This window comes from Mya arenaria, chromosome 11 (genome assembly GCF_026914265.1).
Source record: "Mya arenaria isolate MELC-2E11 chromosome 11, ASM2691426v1".
Taxonomy (NCBI): Eukaryota; Metazoa; Mollusca; class Bivalvia; order Myida; family Myidae; genus Mya; species Mya arenaria.
The window spans coordinates 69,698,061-69,711,108 of record NC_069132.1 but is presented as its reverse complement, the minus strand read 5'-3'; the positions used below and the strand labels follow the sequence as shown (position 1 = coordinate 69,711,108).

At 33.6% G+C, this 13,048-nt stretch overlaps 1 protein-coding gene across 3 annotated transcripts in view; it reads right to left on the bottom strand.

Moving 5' to 3' along the window:
• The window catches only part of LOC128209454 (probable tubulin polyglutamylase ttll-15), a 38,559-nt gene extending 27,076 nt beyond the window's left edge, over positions 1-11,483 (bottom strand). The window contains exon 1 of one of the 3 annotated variants that reach the window (XM_052913480.1): positions 11,349-11,483. The gene's annotated coding sequence lies outside the window, so the exon portion shown is untranslated. Of the gene's footprint in view, positions 1-10,913; positions 11,222-11,348 lie in introns of those variants that run through there. The other 2 variants (XM_052913481.1, XM_052913482.1) reach the window with 2 other exon arrangements.
• Positions 11,484-13,048: the final 1,565 nt, after the last annotated feature.

The window sequence follows — 13,048 nt, the reverse complement described above, 5'->3', positions numbered from 1 at the left end:
GATAAGGTTGACTGGATGTAATGTTGTGAAGCCTGAATATGTATGACACCCTGTGTTTCGTTGTGGTATAATGACAGTGTCTGTGGTAACTGTACAGTTGCATGGAACTTGGAATAAACAAAAATGACATTTTTCCAAAGCATGTGTTTGTTTTCCACAATGAATTGTTGTGTGAGAATTGTTTGCAGCTAGGAAATGAGTTTGATTGAGTTGTCTGAAAGTTGGCTTTAGAGCGTTTGGTACAAATTTGAAATTGCAGTTGTTCTTGACTGATGTTTTATTTCGATGTTAGTATTGAGAGTGCACAATCAGGTTTGGTAATCGGTATTACTGGAAGATTTATGTGACAGTTTGTAAAGTGCTTGCTTTTGTCACATTCTGAAAGTATGTTTCTTGGTAGAGATATATAGTGTTGCTCATTGGAGGCAATGTATGCTGGCAAATCCTCAATCATAGTTGAGTGTGTTACAGTGTTATTAATTGGTAGTGGATAATGAATAATTTCATACAGTTTGAAAGGTTGCGCTAATGACGAAATAGGAAATTTTACGGTTATGAGAATAGCATGATTACTTTTGTGTAATGAAAAATCAGCATGGTTATAATAAAATGAAGGTTTTTGATGTAAAAGTTTGAAACTAGGGTTATTTGCTAATAAAGTATACTTTACAAGTCTCAATGCTTTGCTCATGTCAGACTGTGATATGAGAAGCGGAGATAATTTACCTTGTAGCAATGTAATAAAACCTAAATATAAATTTTGATAGTTATTCCTGATAAAGTTATAGTTGTAAGATTGGTCAATGACTTTTGCAAAGAGCCAAGACTGCTTTTCTTCAAAATTATCTGAAAATGACTCAAAAGAGTTTTCCATTTGAACAATCATGTCATGATTATTTTTCAAACCAGTAATAGCATTATTGAATCTTTCATTAGATGTAGCCATAAATGAACTCATTATATCAATTTGATGTTTAAAAGATGCATCTAATTTATCGTTATTTTTATGCAAAGCGTTTAAATTGTTTGCAATTTTCTGAACATCTGATGACGTTGACAGACCAAAAAGACCTGATGCAATTTTTCCTACAAAAGGTAATAAACTGCGTCTACGACGAGAGGGTAGTTTATCACTAACATGAACCATATCCAAAATATTGTTGGTAACCGTATCAACATATAACATTGTATCATTATGAACTGAACTTAAATGCTTTGATACAGCAGCAATTTCAGGACATTTACATTTTGGTTGATCATCATGTTGAAAGTTTGGTATTTTTAAATCAATGACAAAAGTGTGTTGCCAATGTTCTGAAGAACTAAACAAATCAGGCATGGGTTTAAAAATAGTCCCATAATTTAGTCTGGTCTCAATCATCAGCCCATGTGAATTTGGCCACAGCAGACATAAGGTCAGGAAAAACAGGACATAGCCTGCAAGTAGAAAATACCCATATTCAAAATAATTTTGAGCTTACATATCATTATTTGACGTCATTTAGCACTATATTTCATGAGCCTGCTCATTACTTAAAATATAAATAATGAAATGTTTGGTCAATCAAATTTTTAAACCTGGTATTAACTACACAATATGACATTTTTATGTCTGCCTATTCACAGTTATTCTGGGAGTTGATTACTAAATTATTAATACCATGCTTAATGTAGTGAACTTACATCATATGTGTAATAAATTATATGATATATACAAACCAAAGGCAAATGGTTTGAAAATTAAAATAACTGTTTAAAATAAGACAGTTCACTTTCTATATTTAAATACTTTCGTCTTACGTCTTTTATTTTTAGACGTATATGTAAAATGAAAGGTATTGCGCATCTCTTCTGGGACTAAATCCGCAAGAAGCCATTTGTTGTGCGAATTATCAAGGTTTTCAAACTTAACCCTATACCATTTCTTTCCATTTTGATGAGAATATCTTAGTATTCTCTCTACTTTGTTTGTGGGAACATTATCATCATCTGGACTATCGCCACTGACATCAATTTCAGGGTCTCCAGTCTGACCTATAATATTTTCCCTAACATTTTGAATGTTTTCATCTGAATACCGATCAAATGGGATGTGGTATTTCTTCAGACGAGAAGCATTGACCAATGATTTCACAATTTTTCCCGTGTGTACTAGTTTCAGTTTGTAGGTGTAATTGGGACCTAACTCAATAATTTCATATGGACCTACATATTTTGGTGCCAATTTCCTACATTGCCCTACTTTGACATTTTCCTTTTTTAACATGACCTGTTGACCTTTGACATAAGATGGGTCTTTTGCTTTCCTATCATGGTATTCTTTTTGTTTTATTTGCTGGCCAGATCTGTTTGCATTTATAATCAAGTTCATAAGCTTCAGCTGTTCATTTAGGTTGTCTACAAATTCCTTGACATTTACAGGCAAAGTCTTCCTTAGGAATAAGAGCTATATCAATAGGCAAATTCATATGTCTACCAAACAAAACTTGATAAGGTGTAAACCCAGTTGATGATGAAACAGCGTTCCTGAAACTTAGCATAATTGCTGGTATTAGTTCTGCCCAATTGTTTTGGTTATCCATACACAGAGTTCTAAGAGCTTGTCCTAAGAATCCATTAACCCTTTCTACAACTGAGTTACTTTGTGGATGAAATGAAGATGTATGGTGCCTAGTTATTTGAAATCTTTCGCAAACAGCAGACACTAACTTTGAAAGAAAATTTGACCCTCGGTCTGTGACAATTATCCTAGGAGCTCCATATCTACAAATGATCTCTTCAAATAAAATCTTTGCAACTTCAACAGCAGTCCTGAGTTCGCATTGGAAAACTTTCACACCAATTTGAAAATGAGTCGACTACTACTAGTATATACTTGAACTTGTTTTCACTCGATGGAGGTAGTGGTCCAACTATATCAAGATGTATTCTATAAAAGCTATGAGGAGGCACTGGAATTGGATGTAATGGTGGTGTCGAGTTATCATAGTTGCGTTTGGCTTTATGACATTCTAAGCAACTGCTCACGTGTTCTTCTACGTCACGGTACATTTTTGGCCAGTGATATTTTGCCCTAATTGCAAGATATGTTTTCTCAAATCCTAAATGAGCGTGTTGTTCGTGATAAGATTTCATGACGTTTGACCTATGCTTCCTAGGTAAAACAACCTGTGCCCATGAAGGTGACTGATTTTTATGTCTTTTTAAGCTTGGGTCATAGATATGATAGAGAATTTTATCACGTATGAAATATTGCTCTGACATAATGATGACCTTCCTACTTTCAACAAGACTTTCAGGTAGTTCATTTTTTACCAAATAGGCAAGAATGGGTTTCGTATCAGGACATTCCCACTGATCCTTTGACAAGTCGATTTTTTCTTTGAACATGCTCGATATATCTAAAGACTTAAAATCTTCGTTGTCATCTGCAATATCCATTGCAGCTATTAATGAAGTTTCATCAAAACATAGCTCGGCTTGTAAATATTTTGAATCTAAACAATTCACCTGTATTGAGTTATGGTCAATTTGTTCATTCATAGGCAAATAGTCTCTTCGACTCAATGCATCAGCATTGGCATTCTTTGTACCTGATTTATGAATAATCTCAAAATTGTATTCTTGCAAAAACATTGCCCATCGACCTTTCCTACCACTGACATCTTTAAGTTTTTGAAAGTGTTTGACGCCAAAGTTGTCGGTATAAACTGTAAATTTGGATGATGATAAATATGGTCGAAATTGTTTGATTGCTTCCACCAATGCTAAACATTCTTTTTCATAAATTGGCCAATTTTGCTCATTTTTATGTAAAGTTCTTCCTCCATATGAAATGACTCTTTCTCTGTTTTTGTTGTCAACCTGACCTAACACAAAACCTATAGCTGAACTCGAGGCATCAGTTGAAACAATGAATGGTTTGTCAAGGTTTGGCAAAATAAGTATGGGAGCTGAAGTTAGTTTGTCCTTCAATGTATCAAATGCTATCTGACACTTATCATTCCAGTTAAAAGAATTATCAAGTTTTGTCAACTCATACATAGGCTGAGCTATCTTTGCAAAGTTGAGAATGAACTTGCGGTAGTAATTACATAGTCCCATAAATTGTCTGACCTGTTTCTGATTTTTAGGAACTGGAAAAGTTTTTACGGATTCAATTATTTTTGGATTGACTTCAATACCTGCACTTGAGAAAAAATGACCAAGATACTCTACCCTATGTGTAGCAAGTTTGCATTTCTTGGGTTGCAACTTTAAATTTGCTTCACGCAATCGGTCAAAGACAATTTTTAAATGTTCTAGATGTTCTTTTACATTGGCAGAATGCACCAAAATGTCATCAACATAAACTAATGTAAATTTGAAGTTGATATCTCTAAGAACTGTACACATAAGTTTTTGGAATGCAATCGGCGCATTTCGAAGGCCGTAGGGAAGTCTTTTGAAATTGTAGTTTCCTAAGTGACAAGTGAAAGTAGACTTGTGCTTTGTTTCAGGGTCCAACTGAATTTGATGAAATCCAGCTTTTAAATCTAGCACTGAGAAAATTTTTGATTGATTGGTGCTCACCGAATCAACAACATCATCAAACCTAGGCAAAGGATAATTTTGAGGAACTGTAACTGCATTAAGTTTCCTGTAGTCAATTGCAAAACGGAATGTTCCATCTTTCTTTTTGCAAAGAATGACAGGTGCAGCCCAGTAGGAATCTGAAGGTTCTATGATGTCATGTTTTAGCATATCATTGACTTGACTCTCAATTTCTTTCTTTTGATCAGGCCCTACTCTGTAAGGATACTGTCTTTGAGGATGTGCGTCTCCTGTTTCTATCTTATGAGCGTGTAATTTGGTGCACCCTAGTTCTGATGTGTCTAATGCAAACATATCTCTATTCCGGACAATAAAATTCTTCAGATTTAATTTTTCGTCTTGAGATACATCAGAGTCCTCTAATGAAATTCCTAAAGTTTTTAATATTTCATCACTGTCAATTGGAGAGGTTGAATTTACTCCTATATTGTTGTCAATGTCAACATTGTCATTGTCCCTGATATGATTGTCATTACTGTCATCCTCTTGAAAAGGAGCACTAATTGAAGTTTCATCAATTGGAACCAATTTGCCAATGACAGTACCTGTTTCAACATATTTCTGACATGGAAAAGGATTTAAAATTCTACACATAGCTCTACCATGCTTTGATTTAATCAAAGATTTTGCTAATCCTATCTCCTTATCTGTTAAAGAGTTCACTGGTTCTACAAGTGCTACCTCACCATTAGCAATTTTTGACAATCTAACTGGCACCAGACATTCGCTCATTGGTGCAATATTGACAGACTGAGTTAGTCTTACTAGACCAATTTTGAAGGTTGAGAGAAAGCCTATTATTCGATCACCAGTGTTGGTTTCAAATTGTGACTTTGAAAAGTTCAGAGTACATTCATGTTTTTGGAGAAAATCAATTCCAATGATTAAAGAGTGATGAATATCATCAAAAATGTGAAAATCATGTTCAAAGTCCTTGTCTCCTATCGTGATTGTCAATTTTACAGTACCATCAACTTTTATCATTCTTCCACTTATGCCTTTAACATGTGAATATTTGCTTTTATTGAATGATTTCAGATCTGGACACAGCTTTTGTAAGAGGGATTTCTTAATGCAACATAAACTACTCCCTGAATCTACTAAAGTTTTAATTTCTTCATCTTTTATTTGTACAACAATAGAATTACTGTTTAAAGAAGTTTTACTTGACACATTTGCTATAGATGGAATTGTGTTTGAATTCATTTTTTCATTTTTCTCAAGGTGTTGTTGCTTTTGAGGCTTTAGAATAATCTTGTTTGTTTTGAAAGTTCTATTTGTAGAAGAGTTTTGTAGTTTGTTTACGTTTGGCCTATCCATGTGGTTCCCCCTTTTACCACCGGCAGGCGAGTATCCCTATTTTCTATTTTGCTGCTTCAATTTCAAGCAGGCAGGTTTAATATGGCCTTTAATGCCGCAAAAATGGCAAACTTTGGTTTTTGCAAAGCACTGTGCAAAAGTATGAGGTTTAGCCTTCCCACAGGCTCTACATTCTGATTGGTTGTTGTATGCAGGTGAGAAGTTGTTGTAGTTTTTGTGCCTTGAGTCCTGATTGAAATGAGTTGTTCCGTTATGTTGTGAGGTGGCGTTTTGGTATCTGAATTGGTTTCTATTGTTGAATTGATTACTGCTTTGATTGTATTTGTTTATTGAGCATATTTCTGCTTGATTTGCCGCCAAAATATCAACTTGTTCTTTCAGTTCTGCCATGTTGACATTACCTATTGCGTTTTTGACTACTTCTGCAAGACTTTGTTCAGAGAAATTTATTTGTGGTGGATTAATTGCATATGCGTTTTCAGATAATTCTGCTGTTTCAATTAATCCCTCAAGTGTTTGTGGAGGATTACGCTTTAAATCAGCCCTAATATGTGGTAGTAATCCACCACTCACTGCACTTAAAATGTTTTCTTGGGAAATGTCGGCAGTGTGTGCTTTTGTATGCACCTCATAAATAAAATCCCTAACTGTTTGTCTTGACCTTTGCCTCATGTGGAATAAATCAGCTAATGTTTGAACCTTGTCTATCTTTTTACCAAAACGTTGTATAAATTTTGTTTTTAATGTATTAAAATCATTTTTTATGTCATCGGACAATGTTGTAAACCAATCAAAGGCAGTACCTATTGCAAGATACATGCCGAAAAATTTGGCGAGAGATGCCATATCGGTTTGAGTAACACGGCCAAAATACTCGAACCTTTCCACCCAAGTTTTAGCATCTACAGTGGGATCATATTTCCCAACTAACTCCACTTTAAAAGGAGGCCTACCTTGTGTTCTGGCAGCTCCTTCCGGCCCGGCTTGAAGTCCAGGGTCTGCCTCGGCTTGCCTGGCTACTTCTTGTCCTCGTTCGGCCATAGTGTTTTCTTCCTTGGATGGGAGAGCTTGAATGGATTCACGTTCTTGTACCAACGGACGTCTTGTGTCTTCGACTGGTCCTTGTGATCTTGTATGTGGCACCCTCAGCATGTGCAACAAGTGGTCAATTTTATGATTTTGGATTCTTCACCAGTTTTCAGCCGTTCGTGGGTTAGTTGTTGTTATTGTTGACTGTATGTCAAAGTCCTGGCTGATTAATATATTATTGTCGTTAAGACCACTTGTGCTTTGGTTTGGAGGGTACCTGGTTTGAAGAGAGCCAAACAGTTGATATTTCAAGTCTCTTTATTTTACATTATTAGTGAATATACATGAAAACAATAATGACTAAATTGGCAGTTTCTGGTAAATGAACACTGATAAATTGTACTTATAAAATAGTATCTTTTATGATAAAACTCGCTTAGCATTTTTGTTGAGAGGTACTTAATAAAAAGGGAATTGGTTAAAACATACATGTGTTCATTAGCCAGAGTTACATGCCAGTAATGTATTAAAATGATAATGAAACAACAGTACATTACTAATATTAATTGTAACAATATATGAACATAACTTGTTAAACTTATATTAACAGTCAATATTTAAAATATAATTTATCTTTAAATGTTAAATAAAACTTGTACTTAAAATAAAAGAACAGAACTTATATATTTCAATATGTAAGAAAACATGACAAAGTTACTTAAGAATAATATAAGAAAAGTTCTTACCTGGTTTGAAGAGAGCCAAACAGTTGATATTTCAAGTCTGATGGCCTATGTTCAAACCAAGAATAAATACTCGAAAAGACAGACGTTGTTGCATAATAAGGTAATAACTTGTCAGTAATTGTTAAATAGTGTTATACAATAGTTGTCTGGACCAGTAATGAAATATTTGTACAAATGTCATATTGTCAAAGCCAGATGGTCAGTCAGACCTTTCAGTTGTAAAATCAATTTGCTTTGAGATTAAAAGTATTGAAATTTGGTTAAACACAGACAGTACTTATGTAACTATAAGATACTGTACATAAAATACTGTTAACATAAATCTAAAAATATGAAACATCTTGAGATCCTAAAAACATGATAAAACATGAAACTTTATAAAATGATGAAATGATGAGATTGAATATGAATACAATGATGATAATTATAAACACAATATAAATGAGAAATAACCTTGTGAAAAAGCGTTTTGTATGCTGGTCCTGTTTGAAGTTATAGCAAAGTTGTTGTAGTGTTTCTGTTTGTTCATTCTTGCTTTTGGGATAATTGAACGTTGATTCTTGAACCATACCAATTATTTCTAATCATTCGGTTTTGTAAGCAATCATTGTCAATCACGTGTATATAATATTAATTTCATACTTAATTTTTGGGACAATGCAGTCCGAGAATAGGTTTATAGTTTAATTTAAGGTAGCGTGTCCGAGCTAGCTAGGGAAGAAACGTTACACTTGTAAATTGTGTTAATTATTGTTGGAATGTGTATGTCAACATTATATCATAAATGTAAATCCTCATTTATAGTAAATTTATGTATTCCATATTATATATTTGTGGATTATGATGAAATTATGAGAATAAAATAATGAACAATGTTTGAAGGTATTGTTTATTAATTTATTTAGAATTAATCTATGAAATCACACAAATCTAGTCAATGGTTTGAATAGTAACAAGAGCAGTCACAGACAGCTATATCCCCCGCCTCATGGGGACATTTTTTGTAACGAAAGCCAATCAATGGTAAGAGTAGCTTCTCAGGAATAAAGAAAGGGCAATAACTCTTTCAAAAATGGCCGAATCCATAAGCCCGACAATACGCCCTGCATCACTATACAGTCATCAATCTGTAAAAGTTTGGTAGAAATCCCATAAAAAACGTAAGAGGAGTTGCAAAGAAACCAATTTTAAATGTAAAATAAAGAAAGGGCAATAACTCTTTCAAAAATGGTCGAATCGTGAAAGCCCGAAAATATGCGCAGCATCACTTTATAGTCATCAATCTGTGAAAGTTTGGTAGAAATCGCATGAAAAACATAAGAGGAGTTGCGAAGAAATCAATTTTAAATGTAAAAAAAAGGGCAATAACTCTTTCAAAAATGGCCGAATGGTAAAAGCCCGACAATATGCCCTGCGTCACTATATAGTCATCAATCTGTGAAAGATTGGTAGAAAGCGCATGAAAAACTTATAAGGAGTTGCGAAGAAACCAATTTTAAATGTAAAATAAACAAAGGGCTATAACTCTTTCAAAAATGGTCGAATCGCAAAAGCCTGACAATATGCACTGCTTCACTTTATGATCATCAATCTGTGAAAGTTTGGTAGAAATCGCGAAATGGAAGAGGAGATGCAAAGAAATGAATGTGGGACGGACGGACGCAGACGCATGCACGCACGACCCGAATTGCGCCTACCATTACTATATCCCCTTGCCTTTTCAAGGCGGGGGGATAAAAAGAACACACCATCAAAGTGCTAGATATGCTTAAAATAGTGTATATCAATATAGCCAAACCAAAAAAAATCGCGACTGAGACCCATGTCTTCAGCAAAAATTTGTAAAGGTTGGTCAGGCCCACAAAATTTGAAGGCCATACATGATATACATGCTTTTTACACAAAAGAATAATTTTCCAAATATTATAGTTTCCTTACAATGTACATTGCCTGTCTAAATGCAATAGGAACCACAACTTTATTTTTATTGTGCCTAATTTCTATAAATATTTTGTTTCATGAAATGATACATGTGTCATACATACACAAAATGTTTTATTTTTATTTATACATGCAAGGAGTAAGTACATGTTAGTTAGGTATTTATTTTTTTAATTTTGTGCGACAAACTCATTTCATGTTATATTTAAACTATAAGATTGTGAAATGTTTAAACCATTTGCTACTTTAAAATGCAAGTGCCCAGCTCTTACATACAACACATGTGCACAGGTATTTAAACAGCTGTATATGGCGGTATGAGACACTATTGTGATAACTTTTTTTTACAAAGTAAACAATAAACACAAAGTAAACATTTTATCTTTGCACTAAACAACGTTGTTTTTTTCTCTGAACATTTCATATTGAAAATTTAAACTATGTACATTGCGGCAGGGGCATTTTACCCTTCACAAATTGCCATATTTAGTTCCTGGCTACTTCCATACGCGACAGACCCTTTTCTTTTGGACAAAATAATGCCTCTCAAATTCCCCATTTCAGAAATAAGTCCACAGCAATAAGTAATATTCTTGAACAAACAAAAACAATATCAAACAATTCTAATTTTACTGAACAAAGCAAATATATATCCAGATCAGCAAAGATCATAAATTTTGGTTGAATGACCTTATGGGCCAACGCTACAAGGGTCATTAATCTCTGTAGGATATCAAAACTAGCTGAGAGGGGTATTCCAATACGAATATTCTGCATTACCTTGCAGTCTTGCACTCAAGATGTCACATTTAAATACAATACAATTGTTTGCAATCATAATTGATGTCAAAATTTTGTCATAACATCATTATATATTTATTAATATTACTTGTGCAATAACTTTTGATGTGGTGTCAAAAATGATTAGCATAGAAAAAGTGCTCGCTATGTAGTGACGCTTTACAGTTATGAATATTTTGCCAATTTAATTCATCAAAAAGTGATGTAAATAAAATAGTACATTCCAGTTCTTTCAATGTGAAATTTATTGTTTAATCAATTTTAGAAAATCAGATTAATCAAATTTGTATTGAATGACTGCTCAAGTATAATATTTTATGATTCTATATTTAGTCATCAGATTTGCACCTGAATTGTAATACTTTTAAGACACAAATTATCAAAACAATATTCTGAAAATCATATAAAAATGCAAGAGAAATATATTCATGCATTACTTTATCATTCTAAAAACTACAAAAAATAAATGATAGGAGCACTTACAATGTATATTTTGCCTCACCCCTTTCGCAGTCTACCATTTAAAAGCTCCTTTTAACTTTATATAAAAAAGCTAGCATGCAATGTTTGAAAAGCACAGAGTTTGTTAAAAAAAATAAAAAAATCAGTAATTCATTCCAACATCTGCGCTGAAACAATCCCTTGAATACACTGACTGTATTATAAACCCAAAAGTGTCAACTGTTTAACGGAACAACACTTTTTGAACCATTTTGAATAAATTCCTTTTACAAAAATGTGTTTTGTTTTTTATATGTAAATGAATGCCAAAGGCAAACATAATTCGAATAATCAGATTTAGGACAGAAAGCGAGAAACCATTCATCTGTGTAGTCAAATCCGGTATACAAAACATGAACTGTACTGATAAATAACCTACATAATATAATAAAAAAAATATTTTAAAAATCTTATTACCGACTTTTTATCCATGTGTCACATCATCTCGAACATTTATCCCCAATAAAAATTAACAGAGTAAAACGGGGAAATTGTGCTGTCTGCTACTCAATAAAATTTTTTTTAACAGCAACCTCCAAAAGAAGAGTCTATCTTATTTTGTTTGAACCCAAAGAAAAATAAACAGCAGTAAACAGTTTTCTATTGAAACGTCGCTCTCCTACGCAGTGAGCTCCCCTTAAAGATGAAACCGTCCAGAATGAAAAAGAAAGTAGCGCTTTGTGGAATCTGACGATGTTTAGTAGCTATGTCCTGTATATATACTATTAGTTTTAATATATTTGTTTGTCCGTTTATTATTGTGGTCTATCTGTGAGAAAATATATAATGCTGGGGGTAAGATATGTAGCAAGGTTATAAAATGGAGTCAGTGAGCACCAGGATATTTGAATGATATTTTTCTTTTGGAATAACTTTTTTGTCAGTGAACGGAGTCGTAGATAACAAAATGTGTTTGCTAATATAAAGTGTCAATTGAATATAGAAATAGTTTAAGTGTTTTCAAAATACAAATTAACTTGAAATGAGCTTCCCTCATTTTAATCGAAGTTAACCGAAATCCGGACTGAAGTATTAGACTAGAGACAATAAAAGCGACATGTTTAAGGTACTTTTGCAATAGAAATATATTCCTGACATTAGTCTGGCTAATAACTTAAAGAACTATTATTGTTGATGAAATACGTACCAGTTATATGTTATGTGCATTGTCATAACTGAACAGTATGACACGAATACAAAGTGAATGAAAAGGACATGCACACGTACTAAATGCCATTATGGACATCCTCGTGCAATTATCTCATAATGGAGAGCAACATGAACCTATGATTAAGTCAATATTACATAATACGAGTTACAAATGTATCTGGTGACCGATACTAGTATAAATAAAAATTTGATAACAAACAACAATACAATCCCATTGCCAACAATCACTGTCAAATCCCAATACAATCCATTGCCAACAATCACTGTCAAATCTTCTCAATGATGTCACTACTGGGTTCATCTTTCTTCTCATCTTAGTTACGGTGATAAATACGCCCTATTCTTTTAAACGAGGTTTTCAACGCAAACTAGGTTATTAGAATGGGTTTGTCGTTGAGCGAACGGGCGTCAAACATTAGTTTCCGCCCCAAAACCAAAGCTAGCATTGATGTATAGTAATGAAAGTTGGTGTGTAGGTTGCTTATGTGAAGAGCTATAGAGCTATAGAGATTACTTTTGAGGGGTGGAGTCAAGATCAAGGTCAAGATAGCGGATTGTATGATGTTGTGTGTTTTTCTCGATCTTCATAATGGTACACGGTTGTTTAAAAGCGCTCTTGTAGCAGCCTCGCATTTTTTCACTGACAGGATGTCCGACACTATCATGAAATACAATGATAACTACAAGGACAAGTGTCTAAATACAATACAACCATCCTTCCCTTTGACCCAACCTAACTCTGATGGCATGCTTCTAATACCCATTACAATGAGATAGATTAAACCACTCTTTAAATAAATATATGTTCAAGTTTTTGTTTGCAATAATTCAACAGCTAATTGAATAATTTTGTAATAACTGTCACTTGTGTGGGTGACAGATAAGTGAGAATCTTGTCATTCAAGAAAAAGACAAGAATGTGAAAACAGATTGAGGTAAGCCTTTGC